This window comes from Pseudoliparis swirei, chromosome 4, assembly GCF_029220125.1.
Source record: "Pseudoliparis swirei isolate HS2019 ecotype Mariana Trench chromosome 4, NWPU_hadal_v1, whole genome shotgun sequence".
NCBI classification, from domain to species: Eukaryota; Metazoa; Chordata; class Actinopteri; order Perciformes; family Liparidae; genus Pseudoliparis; species Pseudoliparis swirei.
In genome coordinates, this window is record NC_079391.1 from 31,948,898 (window position 1) to 31,973,037 (window position 24,140).

A 24,140-nucleotide genomic window follows, 5' to 3' on the forward strand; every position below is an offset into this window, starting at 1 on the left:
CTCTCCTCTAGTCACTCTCCTCAAGTCACTCTCCTCTAGTCACTCTCCTCAAGTCACTCTCCTCTAGTCACTCTCCTCAAGTCACTCTCCTCAAGTCACTCTCCTCTAGTCACTCTCCTCAAGTCACTCTCCTCTAGTCACTCTCCTCTAGTCACTCTCCTCAAGTCACTCTCCTCTAGTCACTCTCCTCTAGTCACTCTCCTCAAGTCACTCTCCTCAAGTCACTCTCCTCTAGTCACTCTCCTCAAGTCACTCTCCTCAAGTCACTCTCCTCTAGTCACTCTCCTCTAGTCACTCTCCTCAAGTCACTCTCCTCAAGTCACTCTCCTCAAGTCACTCTCCTCAAGTCACTCTCCTCAAGTCACTCTCCTCTAGTCACTCTCCTCAAGTCACTCTCCTCAAGTCACTCTCCTCAAGTCACTCTCCTCAAGTCACTCTCCTCAAGTCACTCTCCTCTAGTCACTCTCCTCAAGTCACTCTCCTCAAGTCACTCTCCTCTAGTCACTCTCCTCAAGTCACTCTCCTCTAGTCACTCTCCTCAAGTCACTCTCCTCAAGTCACTCTCCTCTAGTCACTCTCCTCAAGTCACTCTCCTCAAGTCACTCTCCTCTAGTCACTCTCCTCAAGTCACTCTCCTCAAGTCACTCTCCTCTAGTCACTCTCCTCTAGTCACTCTCCTCAAGTCACTCTCCTCTAGTCACTCTCCTCAAGTCACTCTCCTCTAGTCACTCTCCTCAAGTCACTCTCCTCTAGTCACTCTCCTCAAGTCACTCTCCTCAAGTCACTCTCCTCTAGTCACTCTCCTCAAGTCACTCTCCTCTAGTCACTCTCCTCAAGTCACTCTCCTCAAGTCACTCTCCTCTAGTCGCTCTCCTCTAGTCGCTCTCCTCAAGTCGCTCTCCTCTAGTCGCTCTCCTCAAGTCGCTCTCCTCAAGTCGCTCTCCTCAAGTCGCTCTCCTCAAGTCGCTCTCCTCAAGTCGCTCTCCTCTAGTCGCTCTCCTCAAGTCACTCTCCTCTAGTCCCTCTCCTCTAGTCCCTCTCCTCTAGTCGCTCTCCTCTAGTCGCTCTCCTTAAGTCACTCTCCTCTAGTCACTCTCCTCTAGTCACTCTCCTCAAGTCACTCTCCTCTAGTCACTCTCCTCAAGTCACTCTCCTCTAGTCACTCTCCTTAAGTCACTCTCCTCAAGTCACTCTCCTCTAGTCACTCTCCTCAAGTCACTCTCCTCTAGTCACTCTCCTCAAGTCACTCTCCTCAAGTCACTCTCCTCTAGTCACTCTCCTCAAGTCACTCTCCTCAAGCCACTCTCCTCAAGTCACTCTCCTCTAGTCACTCTCCTCAAGTCACTCTCCTCAAGTCACTCTCCTCTAGTCACTCTCCTCAAGCCACTCTCCTTAAGTCACTCTCCTCAAGTCACTCTCCTCTAGTCACTCTCCTCAAGCCACTCCCCTCTAGTCACTCTCCTCAGGATCATTTCATTCATCTTGTGTGATTTTCTGTCTAGGTTTTGGAGAAAAAAAACATCTGTCATCATCATGCAGTTTTAGTAAACGCGGGTGAAGTCTGACAGTGTTCTACCTGTGGCAGACCAACAGGGTGCCGAGCTGAAGGAGCCGGCAGTCCTTCCATCAGGAGACAACGTGAACATCTGGATGGGATCGGTTTGTTTTTTTACCCCCTTAAGCCGACATTGTTGATGTTTACGATGACGACCATATGTCCACATCTCAACACAGTTACACAAGTTAGACCGCTCAGAACCACCTTGTTTCTATGGAACACGGTTATACACAATAGAAGAAAACAAATATATATATATATTAATGTACTGTACATATAGCTATATATATATGTATATATACATATATATATATAAATATATAGATAGATATATGCATTAATATATTTTTTTATTTTATTTTATTTTTATTGAAAAAAAATTATATATTAAAATATTACATTCTTGTTAATATATATATATATATAATAAATGTTTTTTAAACATATATACAGTATATGTTAAAGAAAACGACAATATTTAGAGAGAGACAATTGTTTGTACAATTTATTTTATAGTAATTCTACCAATGAGACAACATTACATAACACATAATACACACACACACACACACTGCTCCGAGATTAACAGAACCCGCGACAGATAAAAACACACTTGTCCTTTAACTGGAAGGATCTGCCACCTCAGAGGTTGCAGGGGGCCGGGGGGTTGATGCCCGGGCGCGTCGTGTGATAACGATAATGAGGAATGAGAAGCGCTTACGGTTCCCCAACTTGATTCAGCTGAGACAGTGTTTACAGCCCCCCCCCCCCCCAGCATTGTGAGAAACCAGGTCCAGATGCACGTGTCTGATGAATACAGATGCAGTACACTTACGGTTCGGCAAATTTCATCCAGAGGTCGCCCCTCTTCCACTGGCTGTGGGTATATATAGCAGCCATATTGCCTTCTATTCATCACCCGCGTGCCATTGAGACCTTAATGGCCACCATCAAAATGTCAGAAAGCTGATAATAATAAAGAAAGGTCAGCTCACAATGACATTCCTGTAAATGTCTCTATGAGTACATTTTTAACTGCCCACACACACATTGTTTTGATTTATTGGCGGGTGTCGACATGACACCGCCGCCACCATCAGGATGACGTTGTTCATTTTAATCCAGTTTCTGTGTGAGGAACGGGTGTTTATTCAGTTCCACATGCACCAATTAAGATGATTTTAAAGAAGGTATTTCTGTACATTAACGTGCACATTGATGTCATTTTTAATCCCGCCCCTGCTGAGCTTTGATTAGTTGTTGGTTTGAGCTGATAAAGGCACTGAGGGGTGGATACAGGTCCGTTCTCTGTGCTTGTCGTTTCCTCTTTAAGGGCCACAACACATCTAAGAGGGGACTCAGAGTCGTGGTGTTTGTTCCAGAAACAGTGAACATTTCAAAGAAATATCCCGTGAACTATAACTGTTGAGTCATTGGGATTTATGAACTCTTATGAACCCCCTGTAGTTATTGTTGATATCACTTCCAGCACCCGGGGCTGTTAAATAAGTCTCCCCACACGAAACACCGTCTACCTGCAGCTCCTCCCGTCTCAGCTGCACGCGTTCTACCTGCAGGCAGCAGAACGAATTCATTAAGATTTAAAATCCAATTTGGACGTAAAAATAAAACAACAACTCCCGGCCTTTTTTTTTTTTTTACACGGGGAACTGGGACAGGCTCTGGGGGGGGGGGGGGGGGATTTGGGTCAGGTGACAGCTTATCGGTGTGTGAACGGGTGGATGATGACAAGTAGTGTGAAGGCACTGTGATTGGTCGGAAGTACAGGTCCATCAACGCTTTCCTGTGGCCACCTGCACGTTTTGGGGTAAGATGTCCGGGTGGGATTTGAATCCCAGGAAGCTGGACCCCCCCACACACACACACACACACCACCACCACCACCACCACCACCACCCCCTTCCAAAAAAAAGGAGTGTGAAGTCCGGACGAGCCAAGAGCAAAACCTGACTTGTTTTCTTGCATAATGCTACATGTGAAGGATATAATATAATATCTATAACATTTATATACATTTAGAACAATGTGAGGTTTTCGCCAACTTTTCCTGGATAATTTAGGAGGTTTTGCACTTTGTCCACATAATAAATATCACAACAATCCATTTACCATGCATAATAAACCGGAGTTATCCTTAAAAGGTAAAGTCAATATATGACCAGTTAAAGACTCTCAGGTGAGGAAGAACATCCCAGTTATGTTTCATTAAAAAATAAAACCGTAAATTGCACGTCTGTGCCAGTTCACCTGGACACACACACGACCTCCACGACCTTTACTTTAAAGTCTTGATGCCCGTTGTTATACACTTTCTTTATCACTAAAACAAGAGGCCCCATCACATTGATTCATTCTGGTGATTTAAATTCAGAGACTCGCTCTTTCCCCATCTCCAGTAAACAGGCCTCGCTCTAAGACTTCAGCCTCTCGTAAACAAAGCTTTATTTGTTCCTGTGGTATTAAATATGACACGATGTATGATATTAATGGCCCCGTTAAGGTGGTGCTTTCATGAACCTCTACTGTCAACAACCTTCCTTATTGTATTTACCTTTCAACCTCAATGACACTTCAGTACATTTATGTGTTCATGGGACTCTGGTCCTGCCTCTTATGTTCCTCCTCTTATCGTTGCAGGTTTAGCTCTTAGGTCTTAATAAGGGAATTAGAGGTAAAATGAAAACTCTCAGTGAGCTGCTGGTAATTGCCTTGAGCTCTGATTGCAGTCACAATGTCTCCAACTCCTGGGTGACTTTGTGGAAAATGCCCAAATTATCGAGGTGGAGAATTGTGCAACAGCTGCTGCTCGGTTATTAAATGCATAAATGCGGTTTTATTTTTAAACTTTTCCTCTTCGCCGCCGCAGTTTACCTCCTGCTGTTTTGCTTCTTGCACACCTGCAGTCGGCTCACGCTTGGCATGAATTTCCCACGATTCCCCGGGCTTCGTATTTTTTTCTTTTTTTTATACAGATTTTGACAAATTAAATCATTTTCTTTCCGCTTTTTGGGCACAGATGGTTCCGTGTGCGCGCTCGGAGCCCCGCTGGTGCAGCCGCCACATGCCGCTTATTTGTGTTTGTTTCCGACGCCAGAGTCGTGATCGCAACTGTCATTAAAATTGCTTAAAATTGGAAGTACGTTTTTTTTCCGGTCCACCACTTTGTGCTTTTCATGCAGATTTCCAATCCACAGCAGGAGGTGTCCGAGCATGTTGATTTGGCATATAAATAGTAATAGTAAGTACATTTGTATTACTCTCTTTAGGACATCAAGATAAGTAAAAGAATTTAGAAAAACACGATAAATCTTTTTTAATGGAACTTCTTAATGAGGAATAATAATCCCTTGAGATGGATGCCAATTATACAATACTAACACAATTAGACAAAACAACAACAAGATCATTAAACAATGCTAAATATGACGCACACAAAAACAATAAATAAAAACAATGAATAAATATTGAATAATAAGACGTACAAAATCACAAGGTCATTCTCAAATTGAGTATATTTATCATCCTTTCATATGTAATAGGAAGGCATTATTATAATATTAGAATTATGTAGTAAAGTCACAAGAAATAATTGTATTAGATATATAATTAGACAAAAACATAATTATGTAATTCTGGACATGCACCACCTGTTTTTGGAAACGTCGTAGTTTGGGTTGAAATAACTAACCTGTGAAAGTTAGGGGACCTTTGTTGTCGTGGTTACAGTAAAAACACTGAAACTTAAGGTTACGCAACAATCGCGGGCATGTTTTGTTTTGGGGCTTTATTACGTTGTGCTTTCAGTGGATATTTGTATTCATGTATGTATTCATAAACTACTCTCCACGAGGTGTTTAAGTGTGTTTCATTTTATTCGTGTTTTTTCTTCTTCTTCTTCCACTACGTGTGCGTTGGTGGACCTGGACGGTCCAGCTCCACCTCCACCTGCATTCGACTCGCGTAGGAACAAATCTAAGTGCCCAAAACAAACCACGGGGACTTTGTGCAGCATCTGGAATAAAGTACATTTCACACAACGACGCAGCCGTAAAACAACACGGCGCCTTGGGCTTGAATATTTATTATATATCTTCATAGAAATAGGTTGAATTTCCATTAAAATTCTACCTCTTCGCTTTAAATCACGGCAGAAGTAGCTAACTAGCGAGCTAACTAGGTAGCTAACTAGCCTGATAGCTATCAGGCTAACTAGTGAGCTAACTAGCGCGCTAGCTATCGGGCTAACGAGCTAACTGAACGGAAAACAAGTCAAATATCCGCTCCACTCCGGTTTCAACGCACGTCATGGATAATGAAGCCGACCAGGCTGTTCATGATGCTGTCAGACAGAGTGAAATGTGATTATTTATTCAACCCTTTGAGCTATTTATTGGTGAAACAGACGTGCGAGGGGGAGCTGTGTGTTAAGGGTAGAATATGGATAGCGTCAGGTGATGAAGTAAACTTGTTTGAAAAGTACTGTGGTGGTATTTTACTGTGAATAACAGACTCCCCCCGACCCCCCCCCCCCCCTCTGGGTGCGTCTTCAGAGGGAGTTGCTGCTTAATGACACTGATGATTATCATCTTATTATTATACAGGGTGCCATTTCCTCAAGAATGATGACAGATTTGCATCTGTTTCCCCCCCCTCTCTCTCTCTCTCTCTGTCTGCTGCAGCGCTGCTGGTTGCAGGGTGAAGGAGTACCACACTCCCCCCCCACCCAGCACCTGACCCATCATCTCTGGAAATCGCAGAGAGCAAGCAAAACATTATGACTGGTTCACCTCGAGCACGAGCGTGAGACTAGGAAGAAGAAGAAAAAGAAGAAGAAGAAAGAAGATGAGAAGCAACAATGGCCGCATGGGACGTGCTGTGTGACATCATCAAACGAGCCCCGGAGGGTCGAGACTGGCGTTGGCTAAAGGAGTAAGTCGTGGCCCAAAATGATTGCCTTAATTACTACGCATATACAGATGTACGAAGTGATGAAAACTAAGAGACTTATAGTTCGGAGTTTGAAGATGGGGGGTTTTTTTGTGAAGAAAAAAAAAAAAAAGTGTCTTGTCAAGGAACCAGATGTGAATATTTTATTATGATAGAGATAAAGTTTGGTTGTAACGTCGACATAATGTTTTAGTTGGGTCGGCATTCGTAGGTGTCATCGGTTACTAAATGGTGAGCTGCTCTGCTCGTGGGCAGTCGGCAGTGTGCAATTTAATCTATTTTTTATCTCGTTTCATATTGTCGACCAATCAATGCTGGTCTGAGTCCCTCACTCACACTCACTCACACGCTGGAGACACACTCTTAATTCACAGGGTATCCAAACACATGAAGATCCTCATTCAGAAGGTTTATAGAGGGCTGGGAGAGAAAATACTATATTTATGTGTATTTATTTGTTTATTTATGTATAAAAATATACAAACACATACATATATATATAACTACATATATATATAGTTATATATATACAATATATATATATATAAATATATAAAAAATATATTTATGTATATCTATAGTTATATATATTTATATAAATATACATACATTTATATATATATACATATATTTAAATATGTATAAATAAATACATATTTATATTATATATAAAAACATATATGTAAATATATTAATATGTGTATATATAATTATTTATATATAAAAACATATAAATATACACACATGTATTTATATGTAAATATATTAATATGTGTATATATATTTATTTTTATATAAAAACATATGTATTAATATGTTTTTATTTATATATAAATACAAATATAAATATATATATATAGTTATTTATATATGTTTTTATATATGTATTTATTCATTTATTTTTAGATTTAATATATATATATATATATAAATAAAAAGAGAGAGACAGAGAGAGAGAGAGAGAGAGAGAGAGAGAGACTGGCTCAATGCGACACACTGAAATACATCAGAAGAATTTCCTCTTACATTAAGATCCACCAAAGCAAAGATGTCAGGCACATGAACACCATCATAAATATCTGCCACGCTCACTTTCTATCAGAAAAGCCGCGGCGGGGGGGAACTCGCCGGGCGTTTCACCGTCAAGACGAAAAATAAATACCTTTGTTTGTTTTTTTCCTCAGATGCAAATTTAGAGCTGACCAGCTGCTTTGTTGATATGTTTTCACTTTAACTGTATGCAAAAGTAACATGGACGTGTGTTATATATTTTTTTTAAACCTAGCCTTGATAATTACATAACCAAAGGTGGAACCCTGAATTTATTGTATGTCGTGGACTTCTGGAAAATGTTGTGATAGATGCACACGGAATAGGAAGAAAAAAAATGTTAAACGATGTTTTGCCGATAAGAGTAATTTGAGACTTTATACTTTCGTTGACTGTTAGGCCCATCGACCATCGTGTGTCCGGTTTGTCCTCGCTGATGCAATCATGTTGTCCTTAATGATGCCACAACATCCTTCATCCTTCGTCTATTTTTTAAATTCTATTTCTTTTCTTTTCTTTTTTTACGTCCACCTCCTTGTCAGAGAAGCAGTGCATTGTGTTCACCTCTCTTAGACCTGCGATGTTGCCCAGTGAATGAAATGATTAGAAGTTGCCAGTATTTTAGCCTTTCGGAAGTAGTAGATATATCACATATTCTAATGAAAACAATGTTTTATTTTCCTACATTTCCCTGAAAAGGAAAACACCTTAACATACTGTGTTTGCTTTAGAGCTCTTTTCCCCTCTATCCCCCTAAAGAAAGTACGAAGTAAAAGAAATGTCCCTTTTTCCCCAAAAAATCCGTATCCGTATTATTACCTCAATAGTTTCCCTCAGAAAAGCTGTTTACATTTCAATGTTCCAGATGTTTTTTGGCCTTGTCACCATAAAAATAACCACAAGAGTTTTAAAATAGACATCTATCGTTTCCTCCTCATGGGGAGGGTGTTTTTATTGGGAAGGAGTAGATACAAATTAACTTTTTTTCCTCTCCGCGTACCAAAAGTTTTCACCAGAATACGATAAAATAAAAAAGTTGTTGGCTCTGCGCTCCAGTTTCCAGTCTTTATGCTTAGCTAAGCTAACACGCTGCTGGCCATAGATACATATTTACTGCACAGACGTGAGAGTTATGAGGTTTTTGTTCACCAAGTCAATGAAAGGTCCAGTGTGCGGGATCTAGCGACATCTAGTGGTGAGGTTGCACATTTCACCCAACTGAAAGAACTCACGCTCGACCCCCCCTTCGCAATACTGCGGTAACGTTAGCTGTGACGTCTTTAAGGATTCAGGCGCTTTCCGCCGGCATGACCGCGATTTCGTTAGCGCCTCAGAACTACGGTGGCCTTCTGGGTTTTGGGTTCAGATCAGTCTCAATCATTGCAAACGCACACAGAGAGACTCACAAATGCAAACACAAAGATTCATAAATGTGCACAGAACAATTCACAAATATATTCCGATATACACATAAATAAATTAAGATTTGTTTGTTTGTGGGTTTTTGAGACTCCCCGTGCCGTGGCTCGATTCGCAAATGGTTTTTTTTCAACATGGACCTCTCTGTAGCCAATCAGACGTCGCCCTCAATTTCAACCAATCACATGACTAGTCATAAGGTTTTAAGGTTTTTTATTTGCCATCTGTGCCTAGACCAGCAGTCCAGACACATCGGAATTATTTTTGCAGGGTTCTCCGAGTCAAGAGGTACAAAACAACACACTATAATAACAGTAACAGTAACAATAATAGAAATATGAAACATATCTCAAAAAACACCGTACAAAAAACACACTGTACATAGTGTGGTAATGTGTATGTATGCAATATTTACAGTATTAACAGTAATAAGTATGTAAGTAGGCTAGTGCTGTACCTGGCTTGTAAAAGGAAAGAAGGAGGGGGAGGGGACAGTGATATGGGGATATTGCACATGTTCAGATGTTGGGGGAAGGTTGTGTGGGGCTATTGCACTGATTGTAGTGTTGCACATTTTTCACAGTTTCAAGGAGTGCCTCTTTCTCAGGAGCTGTGTTGTGCCATCAGTCTGACTGTGGCAGGGAAGAAGCTGTTGAAGAAGCGTGTCCTGTGGGTGACGATGCTGTCCGCTCTGCTGTGTCTCAGGTTGGATGTGCAGTGTTTGTGTCGGAGCAGAGAGTGAGCTGGATGAAGTGAGTCTCCAATGATTCCCTCTGCTCTTTTCCGACAGCGCTGCACATACATAGAGTCCATGGACGGAAGGTGTGTCCCTGTGATCCTCTCCATGTCCTTATGACTCTTTGCAGAGCCTTCCTCTCTGCCTGTGTGGTGTTTCCATACCACACAGTGATGCCTCAGTGAGGATGCTCTCTATCAGTCCTCTATAGGCCTGGGTGAGAGGCGACGGTTCAGACCAGCTTTCCTGAGCATCCTGATGAAATAAAGCCTTTTCTGGGCCTTTTCACCGTGGCTGTGGTGTGAAGAGTCCAGCTCAGGTCAGATGTCACCTGCATTCCCAGGAATCTGTACCCGTCAGCCCTCTCCACCTCAGTCCCTTTGATGATGAGAGGCTGTAGAGGGGGAGGGTTCTTCCTGAAGTCCAGTATTATTTCCTTGGTCTTGTTTGTGTTGAGGATGAGGTCGTTCTCCTCTCCATAGACCAGGATGTTGTTCACCAGGGTCCTGTAGCCCGACTCATCCCCGCTCCCCTTGATGAGCCCCAGGACGGTGGTGTCATCGGCGTATTTGATGAGGATGGTGTTGTCCTGGGTGGAGGTGCAGTCATGGGTGTACAGGGTGAATAGTTTGGGGCTCAGGCAGCAGCCCTGTGGGGATCCTGTGCTGACTGTTGTTGTAAGTCGTTGAAACTTCGGTTTAATCTTGTTGTTAAGAGAGACGACGTACGTGAACCGAATTCTGTCGCCTCGGGTGAGAGACGGAAAGAAAGGGCACGCAGCAGTCTTCTCTGTGTAGGGGAAACCGGGGGAGGAGAGGAGCGGGGAGAGGGGGGGGGGAACGGGAACGAGACGGGAGAGGAGAGATGGAGAGGAGGGGGGGGAAAGGTTTGAGGTGCGAGCCGGCTCACACCGGGTACTTTATTGAGGGGAAATAATCGTGCTCTAATGACAGACCTGTAGATAACTGTCGTAAGAGCCCGTCGGCGGCGCCCAAGCGCAGCGCGTCACCGCGCGTCTGCTAACCTGTCGCACTGGAGAGGACGCGGGACCACGCGTCACGATGCCCGGCCTCTCTTCTGACGAACGGCCCCGGTCACGGTCTCCGCGCCGTACGCTTCGAGGGGGAACGGGAAACTCGAGCGAGGGCGAAGACCGAGTTAAGGGGGAGAGGAGGCGGAGATCAGTAACTCCCTCTATATGATTCCGCGATCGTTCGGGCCTGATGAATGACGCGCGTGCACATAGATGTGGTAGCTGTTATTCTCGGCACGCGGCACCCCGGATGATGTCAGATCGATCTCCGCGGAGAGAAATGCTGGGTATTCAATAATCTAGTCTCCTTCTAAACACGCTCGAGGTTACTAGGCTCTTAGAGCGGCTGGCGGGACACTTATTAATATTCTTATTCTTAGGACAAACTCCGCGACGAGGACTCAAGTGTTATGAGTCCCTCTCTCGGTCCCGGAGCCAACCACGGCTCGGCCGAGAGCCGGAGGTCTACCAGCTGCAGCGATATCTCTTTAGTACAAAATGTCAGTTACCAGTGTGTGAGGAATCAGTATGTGTCCTGAGTGACGTAGATCAGTGGGTGTAGCCGTGCAGATGTCGCTCAGACTCACCTCGGGGGCGGCTGGGTTCCGCTGGTCTCCTCGTTGGGTCTCCTCGGCGGGTTGACGGGTGAAGAAATAGGACTCACAAAAAAGTAGGTCCACGAACCGAATGTAAAGTTTAAGACTGCAAGGCAGCCAAGTATTTTATTCAAAAAAGGAAGAAAGAAATAAACAAAGTACAATTATTAATGATTTCCCTCTCGGGAGCCTGACGCAAAAGTCACAAGAACTTAAAAAACCCTTTTTCTTCAGCCTTTCAGAAAAGGAAGAAGAAAAATAGATAGTACGTCAGGCGCCCGTGAGTTCTTCACGGACGCCTGACGCAAACCACAACCTATGAAAAACCTCTTTTCTTTTCAAAACCTCATTTTCCAAAAAGCCTCTTGTTTCCTCTGTTCGTCACCTTTATACCCCCGGCCCTTCCCACTTTTACCGGATATCCGTCCCCCTCTTTGGGGAGTTGACGGGGTTTCATCCCCCCCCCCCCTCTCTTCCTGAGAGGTCCTGGAGAGACTCTCTGTCCCACATCAAAGAGGGGGACGTTGTTCCCTCCTGTCTCTGGGTACTTTGGGTCCCCCCTCTATATCCTTTCAGACTGGGTCAGACTTTACGGAGCCAGTGACAGAGACATATATCACATTATCATGTCAATGACCATTGATCTACAGGCAGGCCAACACATATGAATCCATGCATTTGATTATTCACTTCCGGAGTCTCATCCTCTCTGGCCCCTTTGATCAGGCTTTGGGCTCCTCAACACACAATCCACCAGGTCTTCATTTGAATATCACCAGAGATGCCATTGTCCTGTCTTGACCAGCCTGTTGTAAATGCCTCCTCTGACCTCTCAGGCGACACTCTCTGATCCTTTCAGACTGGTGAGACTCTCCGAGCCAGTGACCGCCAACACCCTCTAACCGGGGGTCAGGATAAGGAACACATTGGGAGACATATATCACATTATCCTATCAATGACCATTGATCTACAGGCAGGTTAAAACACATGAATCCAGGCATTTGAATCTCACAAGAGGTGCCATCCGTCTGGTCTTGCTCTTGCTAATCCCAGAAAAATTCGCATTTATTTGTCCTTCTTCTAACACCCTCTCTTGTGAATTTTGATAAACCAAGCCCCTTTAATATTTCAATCACTTTTAGGCAAATGGTACTTAATTTGTTTCCCTTATTATCAGTTATCTGTGTTAACCCGACTACTCCTCACACCCTCTCTCGGATTAGCCACAGATACTTAACATCAAAACCTGAATCATGCTCCAACCAAAACCCCTATATGTACATAAAAAAACAAAATACAACATAAACTATTGAAAACCTTGAAATCAGTAACATAAAATGAATACCTCAATACAAGTCATATCACATATTTTTTTTTCTTTTTCCCATGTTACTCACGCTCAATCACCTTGGTACCCCTCCATTGTCCCAGTGTCTCTTCCGCATCGTTGTCACCATATAATCCACATAGTCCAGAAATCAGGACCGCTAAATGTCTATGAGTTATGATTACCCATCAAGTCCAATATTCCGTCGAGACAAACTGTCCTGACCCGCTGTGCAATGTACAGCCGGGTCTTCTTCGAACCCTCTGCACCGGGTGCAATTGAGTTCCTTCGGGGGAACCCTCTGCACGAATTACAATTGAGTCCCCCCGGTCGAACAGTTCAGTTCGAAAAGGTCAGCACCGGGACGCGTCTGCCCCGGTCCTGCCTGTAGAAAACAATGTGGGTGGAGCCCACACTGTCGTTGTGTTGACCTTGGTTGTCAACCCGGGCCCCCAGTATGAAGCCTCATACTGCTCGATCTCTGCTGCTCCCCTGCGGTCCTGGTAGTGCCACGTCCGTTGGCTCTGCTTCCAAGAGGCAGGTCAGCTCGGGGGATTCTCAAACGCTTGGCCTTGGTGGGATCTGTGACAGTCTGTCTTGCTCCCCAGGTCGAGGTCGGAACGTCACTGCATGCGCTGCTCGGTCTTCAGGAAGACGGATCACTGGTTCTGGTCACAGGATGCACATGCAGGGCTTCTCTTTCTTTCAGATCCAGGCTTCGCTGTGTGGATGACGCGAACAGCCCTGGACCTGCTTGACATTGGGATTCATGGTGCTCCCATTCTGGGCGGAGGGTTTGAACTTGTCAAAGTACCGATGGGTGATGTGAGGTTAAAACAATAAACATAAAAGCTAATAATAAAGAATATATCAAAGAAAAACAGAAAGCTCGTTTTAGAACCCTTCTGTTGGACTAATTAATGCATGTTCTTTTTTTTTTTTTTTTTTAAGTTTTTCATATCAAATGGAAATAATAATAAAAAATTAAAATATTAAAAATTAAAATAATAAAAAAATTAAAATAATAAAAAATATTAAAATATTAAAAATTTAAATAATAAAAAATTTTAAAATTAAAAAAATTAAAATTTCAAAATTAAAATTAAACATTTAAACAGTGAGGGCCCTTTTATGGCCAGGTTTGGCGCGATCAAATGATTCTGTACGCGACTTCCAATTCACGGTGCTCTCCTAATAGATAGCCGCGCCAGCATCAATGATTTACTGAAATTCTATTAAATGACATAATGTGAAATGTGATGGAAAAGCTAACCAAAAGAAAAATATAGCGGGACGTGCACTGGTTCAAAAGTAAACTCCCCTCAGGTGACAAGGTCATCCTGTGAGAGAAACAAAAAAAATAAAAGGTCAAACGGGCGCAAAAGTAAACTCCCCTCAGGTGACAAGGTCACCCTGTGAGAGAAACAAAAAAAATAAAAGGTCAAACTCAGGTCAAGGCCAAAGTAAACAAAAAGGTCAACAGGTGAGAAAACAAAAAGGTCCCCTGCCCCAAAAATTCAAAACAAGAGTTACCCCGTCTAAACATTTACCATTAACTGGCAAAAAAGTGATATAAAAATTAAAACAAAAACAAAAATCCACACATTCAGTCGATCAGTCAGTTCGTTAAAAATGTCTTAAACCTGTCAAAAAATTGTTGTTTTAACTGTCGTCAGGAGATCCTGTTTAAGAGAACCGCCGTTCCCCTAACACCCTCTCTCCTCCTCGCGCCCCTCGTCCTGTTCTTAAGGAACATTTGTGGAAGGCGCTCTACCTGTCTATTTAGTACCAGGTGCAAACCTCACCTTGGGAGATCTACCCCTGGTCCGCACGAGCCGATTCCTCGGGCTCGCACCTGTTGAATGTAGTGCCCTTGCTAGAGCCACTATGCAATATTTTAACACCCGGAACAGTATGATAATGGTGTGTTTGATGACATAACATATCCCCTTCAGAATTTTAGCCGTGATGTATCGGGCTAAGGGTAACAAACCTAATTTATGCAGGAGACCAACTATGGCCCCCAATACCACCACAATCAGAACAGGTATCAGATATTTCAGCCACCAGAAATATCCTGATATCACTCCGCTCAGGCCGCCAATGGTCTGCTGTCCCCAATTTTTTACGGTGCCCCACATGCTTCCGGCTGCCCCTCCCCAAATGGTCATAATGGGAGGGCGAAGTCTGTCACTTGAATTACCCATAGCCCCATCGTAGCCCCCTTCAAAGGGTCCTGGCAGGTATCCTCGTTTACAGTGGGGTCTGCTGTGGTAATCGATCTCTGCTAGCATGCTAGCAGGCCAAAACATGTTCATATCAAACCCCTCGAATTTGACAGGTCTACGAGAAGGTCCCCAGGGTAGCCGCACGTCTAAGTTATGGATCAGTGGCTCGAGCTCTAGCTGCGTACCCGGGGCTTCTCCTACTTCGACCCGACAAACAACCTGATTTACCCAGCTGGTCCGGGCAATACGTAATTCGGACGGAGAAACTTGATGAAACTCTGGCCACGCCTCAGGAAATGCAGTCGATCTTCCGGTTAAAGTGGGATCGGCCTTCTTTGAAATCCACAGATCATGTCGGTTTTTAAAGTGGTTTTCGTTATGTACAATAGGGTTTGAAAATTTACGTGAGGGATACGGCCTAGCCATACTGAAATATGTGTGCGCCATAACCCACAGGTGATTACTTGCATTTCTAGGGGGAGACCGACTCCACTCTTGGATAAGCTCCTCTACAGTTCTACCCCTAAATATCTTTCCTGCTATTTGATACCTCCGGCTCCAATTAAGCTTTCGATTTACCTCTCTGGCTTCTATCATGGTCAAGAATTACGTGCTCCGTAAGAATAGCAGTGCTCATAGTTGTCGATCTCTGCGCAAAACCGTCGCCCAAAATAACCATATTTCACCCCGGGGGCTTTGTACTGGTTTGGTAAGGTGCCTACTAGGCCCAGTTCATAATGAATAAACGGTTCCGCCCCTTCGTCAACATGTTTAGCCAGGACTGCAGGTGGCGCCAGACATCCCTTGCATAATCTAAGCTCCAACGAGGGAGTTTGTTTAGATGCACGCAGGTGATTCCGGTCAACCAGATCATACCGATGGCCAACATGAATAGCGGCCCATTGTTGTTTGAGAAATATTTCTAATTGCGAGCCTATGGGGTCCTTTAATGGGTTAAAGGTCTTGGTAGCAAAGCATGGTCCTAATAACATTGTCTCATTAGGTAACCGGCCCAACCCCTGATAACGGTCGAATCCTCTTTTTAAATTACCTGGATGATTGTCTGTGAAGGTCATCTCCCTCCACATTAAATTAATGTGCTTCGTCCCACAGTCAGTCTTGTACCCTGTGGTACCTTGGTCATCTAAATACTCCCCTTCGGTCCAGCAATAAGGTTGTAACTGTTGCCCGTTTTCATACTCGGGATCGCTCTTCTGTCTTCTTCTTAGTCTTTTAATTGATAAATCATAAGGTTTGATCAACGTGTGGTTGACGCACCTTAGAAAGTTTGTCATGGCTATTTCCCCGTTAGTCTCCACCCATCGTTGATTATCTTTATTGTCGAAGTCAGGAACCCACATATAATACATTACCAGGTTGCCGCTAGTCTTATTTTGCAGCCAGTTAAGGCCGCTCGGGTAGGCCCTCAGGGGATATTGAGACAGGAGCACTTGTAAGCCCCACGGAAAAAATCGCTCCTTTAAGAGGGAAAAGTCGGTTGAACCAAACATGGTAGGGTACATCTCATGAATGACATGACTAGATCTCTCCTCCATTCTACGGCGGAAGCGTCTTTGCCTCCTTGCGCTGACGCTCTCGTTTACTGCAGGTGGAGGTGGTCTTATGACCGGTGTATGAGCAGGTGCTCCTGGAGAGCCTGTCGGGGGAAATAACACATCCAAGAGTTCTTGGATGTGCACCTTGGATGCAGATGGTATTGACAAGGTTATGACGGGGTTGCCCCTCTTGGTTTTATTAAAAAGCTCGGCAAGTTCTTCGTCATTTACAACATTAATTGGATTTGTGAAAGACCTTTTCCGCATCAATGTTTTGTCTTTATAGGTCCTAAAAGAACAGTTCGATAAGGATTTCATGGGGCGACGTACGGATGATGCACTGGCCGAGTAATAGGTTGTATAATTAGCTAGCACCTTGACGCAGGTGAAATCCTCTCTGGTCGGGGCTAACCAACCATAGGTCGAAGTTATGTGTGTCATTGGCATATGTCCGGGGTTCCACCCATAATTCGTCTGGAACCTCCTCTCGGGTTGGTTTGTCCTTGGCAATCTGATGCCAAGAAGAGCTGCATTCAGTGGTATTCAGTGAGGTGTCTATCATGCGATTAATCTTAGCGAACACCCAGACTTCATGGGGCATGGAGAATTCGGGCCATTCACCATCTACTATGAACCGTGAAGTATGGAATGATCGAACGTCTACTCCACGGGCTTGCATTTCTTGTATCATATGTGTTCTGTATTTACCTTTGTGGGTTTCGTCGCAGGAAGATGCATCTGAACAGTCGGTCCAGGCGCTGGTGCAGGGAAACCTATGTACATAACTCACGTGTGACGTGGCATATGCTAATTTGGTCTCTATAGTCACCTGCCACACCTCCCATCGGCGCAGCGAGTATGTGGTGACCTCCGCATAGTCCATGAGGATTATGGCTACGATCCCAATGGACCGAGTATGTAGAAACCACAAAACAAACATGATTGCGTCAGTTGGTACCGTTCTTGTCGTCTGGTCTCTAGAGGTCTCTGTTCTATCGTCGGTTCGTCCACAGTCTGAGGTAGATTCCCTGGTGGTCGCGAGTCTGCCGTCATCCCGCCCTTCTCTCCCCCTTCCCTTTTTTTTTTCCTGTGGAGGAGAGAGCAAAACGCAGGACGAGGAATAACAACAAACTCTGGTCAAGTACACCTGCTTACTCAACCTCGGAGCCTAAGGAATTTTCCCAATAGGCTCCTGAATAGTCTTCTTTTTCCCTGAGGAGTGCTACTCTCCGGGTCCTCTAGTGGTTGGCTGGTCACTGACACCTGGGTGGTCCTAACCTGTCCGCGGTCACCTCTCACCAACGTCAGTTTCACCGTCAGCTGGAACTGGGGTAGTGGGGAAAAAGTCTGAGGGTGAGAGCAGGGTAGAGTTATTTCATTCACCCAACAGGTAATATCTCGGTCACGTTGCGGAGTCATCAGTGTCACCCAATCCATTTCTCCTTTTCCCGGCCTGCGCCCCAGGTATGGGACTGCATGTTTCACAAAGGTGCCCTCCACCATCTGGAGGACGACACTCTGAAACTCAACTTCGTAAGATTTCTTGCTGGCCATTAATGGGAAAAGGGCCTCACGCACAGGGTGCGGATGCAAGGTGACCATAGAGTCACCTTTAGTGCCAACTGAATGGCTAGGGCGCTCTTCTCTGCATGACGGAAACTGGCTCATAATCATGCTCTGCAAAGGAGACAGGTTTGGGGTCAGATCGGGAGTGGAGGTGTACATTCCCCAGTCCTGCCCCTTTCGTGTCTTTTTCTGAAACCCAGCCTCTCTGAGTCAGAAGGGTGTAGATCATTCCCTCCTCGTGGGAGGGACAGGCCGCTTCATAGGCCAAGCTTAGTGGTCGCGAACAGGAAGGAGGCCGTCACTGGTCGCTGAACACGAGCAGTCGCCTCTGAACCCCACCGGATGGTCATAGCGCCCATGGTCGTTCTGAGGCCGTGACGCGTAAAGCAAGGCCCACAGAACATCAGGTGACAGAAAGGAAGACCCTCTCTGGCCAAACCCACGGGGTTGTGGCCGCAATTGAGATAGAAATTTGCCAGGGCGAGCCTCGGGGTCGCCCTGCCAGATACATCCCGAGACGGGTTGTTGACATGCTGCGCACGTCCCCGGGTAGTGTCTTTGCCACTGCAAGCGACAAGTTCTTTCCCAATTGGAAACAATGGTACCTTTCAGGGCCAACGTCAAGTTACTCAGGCTTGCGCCAACCCCGATTTTGTCCCCCTGGCAGCTGAGCGTCCACACGGCTTGTGTTGTGTGTGGTCAGGTCACCGATGTCAAGTTCAAGTCCAGGATTGATGGGATAAGGACTTGCCATTCCAAATTAGTTTTGGATGTGTCTGTTACACAATATCTCAAGTCGCTACGGCGTAGCTTTTCTTAAACCCATCGACCATGGCACATTGCTGACATCGTGATCTGACCTGTGTTGTGTGTGTTTTCAGAGCAGGTATGCAGATCATTTTGTTCATCAAAAACCTTCGAATCTTCTCATGACCCACATGCCCTAGCCCTTCGTGCACTTCAGTGACCACCTGATAGGCATTGTCAGGTGGCACTTTAGTGAATCGTCTTCTCCCTTCCATCCCGGTGGAAATATCAGAGAGTTTGGCCACCTTGAATCGTCTCTGGGCCATTAGGTCAACCTGTCTATTACCATCATGATCGTAATCTCTAACGTCGGTGTGACTATTAACATGATTCCAATCTAGGTACATAGAACGAGTTATTTCTGCGATTAGACTCCACAAATGTGCATGGGCGAGTGGTTCACCCTATACATTGGTAAAATCTCTTTGTTTCCAGTACTCCAATTCTTGAGTACCCGCTTTGTAACAGTAATCACTGTCAGTTACAAGTCTTGGTTTAGAAGTGTTGTTCTTCTTAGCTGCTAAGAGGCCTTCCAAAAAGGCATTTACCTCAGCCGTCTGAAAAACGTTCGGTGCATTTTTGTAGCCCATTGGCAGCCGGAGCCAACGATACATCTACCCCCCAGGTAAAACACGTCTTTAGCTGTGACTGCGGATCAATGGGTATCGACCAAAATCCATTGCTTAAATCCAAGCTGGTCTTGTATCGTTTCTGTGGGAGAATTCGCATAGTGCGGGAAGGATTAATTAAATGTCGGGCGTCGGAGTACGATCGTTTGTTTAGCTCGATGAGGTTGTGGACTAATCGATTGGTGCCGTCTGGCTTTGGAACCCCCATCACGGGGAGATTAGTGGGCGGGTTCTGCACCTTTGCGATAATCTCCAGCTGTTCTAGCTCCTGGATGGTTTGTCTAAGCTCTTTTTTGATCTCGGGTTTAATCGGGTATTGGGATTGTCTGGGTGGCATTCCTCCTTGAATGGAATGTGTGTACTTGGGGGCGTATCCGACATCATTTTTGAACCGGGCGTAAGTTCCTCGTTTGAGTACTTCTCTCAGTTTCTCGGGGTTCGGCAGGTTAGTCTTGGCTACCTGGTCTTGGATCTGGGTCTCGATGTTAACCTCTTTTAGGTAAGCTATTTTACGGCATAATGGTAGGTCTTTTAGCGCAATTAATCTATCGCGGCCTTGAACCCCGATCAGGCCACAGTGCTCAATTTCTTTTAACATTACTTGATTCCCGTCGGCTAATTCAACGGCGATCTTGTTACCTGTGAACATGCCCTGAGGCTGAACGGACAGGTCTGCTCCTGTGTCTACTCTGTAGGTGTCCCCTTTGAAATCTGCGTTCAAATTTCCTGTACCGTTCTCCCAAGTATACTCCCTCAACATCTCTAAGATCGGGCGTGGTTCTTCTTGGGGTGTTCCTCGTCCCAGTCCTCCTGCTGCTTCCGTAGACTGTCCTTTTCCTCTTTGCTCATGGCCTGATAGGTGGCGTTGTCGACTCGTGGTCTTCGGGTCTTTTCGGCGTTTGATGGTAAGTTTTGACTGGGGGTCGGCCGGTGGCCCTGTGGCCCCTGCGGGTATTGACCTCGGGGCGGAAGGTTTTCGCGGGGTCGGTTCTCTGAGGGATAAGTCTGATGTTGTTGTTGTCTCTCTGAGGGATAAGTCTGATGTTGTTGTTGTCTCATTACTCTGAAAAAAACCCGTGTACGCGGGATCGGTCAGAATTTCGTGGGGAACCATGCTTCTGCACCGGGTGAAGAATGCGAGGTCCGACTCACCCTTGTAACGCTCGGGGATCAGGTACTTTAATTCCTTGGGGCCTATGTTGGGGTGGGTCAGACCTGACCCCTGTGTGGAGTTGGGCAGTAGCAAGGAGTTACTTTCGAGCCTAATGTCGGGTGGGGGCTCTGTTCCGGGGTTTGGGTCCGCCAACGTCGGGTCGGGTCTCTGCTGGGCTGGGGGGTTGTCTGCTCGCTGGTCCGACGCCGGTGGGTTTCGGACGTGGTTCTGTACGGCTTCATCTCTTCTTACTGCTCCTGTTCGGTACCAGTCGTATCCGGCTGATAGGTTTGAATCCTTCCATGGTCGGGGAAGTCGGGGCTGTCCTAACACGGTGTTGGCCGATGGAGCGGCCTGGGAATATTGAGCCTCGGCTTGCGTCACTGGGTACCATGGGGCCAAGGGCTCAGTGGGATGGACAGGATTACTCGCGATGTTTGGTGGGTCGCTAAAGGTGGTCCTTGGATTATAGGGGTAGCCTTCGGGCGTATACCAGGTCGGTTCCTGGGCAGGAGCCTGTCGGGGTTCATACTGTCTCCTAGCTATGGGCTTGGCTCGTGGATGATTGCCCCGGGAGATGGGCGCTAGAGTGGGCGCAAAGCTCACGCTGCGGGCCTCACGTGGGTTTTGGGATGGATCAGGACGGATCGGGTTTCCCCGGTCCTGGCCTTTGTCTCTGGGAGTTGAGGTCAGAGGAGGGTCAGTCATGTTAAGTCTCCCTATGTCGGGTAGCCAGCTGTGACGGGACGGTCTTATGTCTTGCGTCTGGAGTGGGTGGGCGTTGGGCTTCTAGGGGTAGGTATCTCTCTTCTCCTCACTGTCGGATTCCTCAGTCGACTTGCAGCTGTCTGCGTAGGCCTCTTCTAGCTGGGCCTTCAAGTAGGTTTTTAAGCTGGGGTGTCCACTAATACACAACAGCCACTAGGCCGGATCTATACAGAATGTGACACTTGACTATGAAAAATTGTATTTTAATTTCTATATTTAATAAGTATCTAATACTTTCTAGGCTTGAATTCGCAATCTTTAACTGAGTCGGAGGAACAGCTTCTCACCCGTGTGGGAGGAATCATCTATTAAATGGCCATCCGTCGTCCAACAGAGTCTCAATTACTTATCCAACCCAATCTAACTTTATTTATCTTTACTGGTTATGATAAATGCAATTGATCCTATCTATGGCCCTTGCTCTGCGATTAGACTCCACAAATGCGCGTGGGCGAGTGGTTCGCCTAACATTCTCCTGACCTCGGCTTCATGGTCTGGGTTTGTGGTGAGTAGGGGTTCGTGTAGAGTCAACAAGGGACCTCGTCCTAGGGCGGGGTCTATCTGATCCGGGGCTTTCACCTCGATTAGGAATCTGGTCGTCCCTAGTGTGAACGTGTCTGTCACGTCGGGTCCCGAAAAGTCCGCTTCCAGTAACGTCTCGGTTGGTTGGGGTCGGACGGGTCCGCTACGTCTGGCGGGGATGGGGTGTGGGGTTTGGGAAAGTGTCGAGGGCTCTAGGACGGAGGCCCACATTTGGTACTCTGTCCGGTCCTTAAGGCACAATAGTATGTTCAAATGACGGCCGTGTTTTTCCCATGAGTGAGTGAAAGCGGCCTTAGAGTCGTTGGCTTGGTAGTTCAGTGGTTCGCCCCCGAAGGGAGGCATTATGAGGTAATTGGGTTCGTCCATTCTGACTAGTTCTATGGCGTGTAGAAACATGGCATCGTAGGCCTCGCCTAAGGCATAGATTGGATCATGAGTTGCCGCGTCTTGTCGTGGTACAAGTACGGTGTGTAGGACAGTGGAAATGAGTGGGTTGTTACTTTCCCGAGTGGTCACCACTGAGTTCTGAGCGAAAGGTCCTTGGTTCCTCCTCAGCTCTTCTCGAGACTCGTCTTGCATGCGGTCCCCTGTCATTCGTCGGATTTCTAAAGACACGCCACTATCATGATGGAGGTTAGCGTTGGCGGGATTCACCAACATGCAGGGGTGTTCTATGGCTAAGTCCTGCAACCTTGTCTGGAGGAGGGTCAGCTGACCTTTGCCTCCAGTGGCTGCTCTAATTTCACGTTGGGGCGTGGCCGGGTAGTCCGGTTCAGTCTGTCTGGCGTTGTGGTCTTTATAGGCGGGGGGTGCGGAGGGGGGTTCTCGGGACTCCATGAAGTCCCTTAAATAACTTCCCGGGTCCCTGTAATTATGGGGGTTGGGCTCTAACATCTTTCGTTGGCCTGCGTGGTGCAGGTGTAGGTTCCCCCTTCGATGCCACTGGCATCGGAGAATTCTGACGCCCCGTCGTCCATCTTTGGGTCTGTGGTTTCCTAGTCTTAGTCCTATGGATATAGTTTAGAGTATCATCTGGGGAACTGTTTAACAAATCAAAATTGGTATTAGGTTGTGGACTTCGTACTGCCCTGCTGCGGGTGGTGTGGGTACACCGGTAGTTATTTGTTCTTTGATTTAAAAATAGAAGCCTATTTTCGAACGTGTTACTCTTGACGCCAAACTGAAATTTGCAATCAATAGATCAACCTGAACAAACACGCCTCATATGAATCAGGTCACTAAATCAACTTCAAGTCAATAGATCAAATCAAAGTCAAAAAATCAAATTAAACTCAAAAAATCAAATTAAAGTCGAAAAATCAAATTAAACTCAAAAAATCAAATCAAAGTCGAAAATCCAATTAAACTCGATAAATCAAATCAAAGTCAAAAAATCAAATTAAACTAAAGTTATTGGTCATTTAGATTTAAACTATCAATTAATTTAAAGTCAATACAGTGTGTTCCTTCGAACACACACAGCCTAGACGGATCACACCTGTTCAAGGTAGTCCCACTCGCTTTGGAAATCAAAGAAGGATATGTTATCCTATTCTAGGTTACTGGTATATTTTCCTGTTTAACTAGGACATCCGAGTGTCCATAAACTGCTATTCTGATGTTGATATCATTTAGGATGAAGCACAATGCATTTGACAACAGCCTGTTGGGAAGAGGGAAAGCAATGTAAACAAAGCTCCAGCATGGAACCCACTGCAGCCTCCTATCGGGATTTAGTCATATATTTATTTCCACATGTCCTGGGGGAACACAAGGATTGTTTATCCAACACTGCCAGATTTATAGTAGATGGTCAAAACAACACTGCCGTTATTACAATATTATTCACGCCACCCTGCACATCAATATGCACAATAATGGAAGAGGGAGACCAGTATCTGGGCGGTCCATCTGCGGGGGGAGGTAAAGTGGGACGTCACTTCCAGCCGTGGTGACGATTTCGTCCGGCCCCTTTTATTTTTTTTTATTTTTTTTTCCCTCTCAGCCTCCGCTCAGACCGCGCACATCTCTTCCAAATAAAAAGGCTGTGATCCCACGCACACACCTCTTGGAATATGTTTGAGGGGAAATCCCAGAAGGATTTCGACCCCGATAGTGTTTCGAGTAATTGTTACAGCCGCAGTCTGGTTAGAACGGCGTCACTATATCCAATCACACCCACACACGTCAGTCGGAATAAAT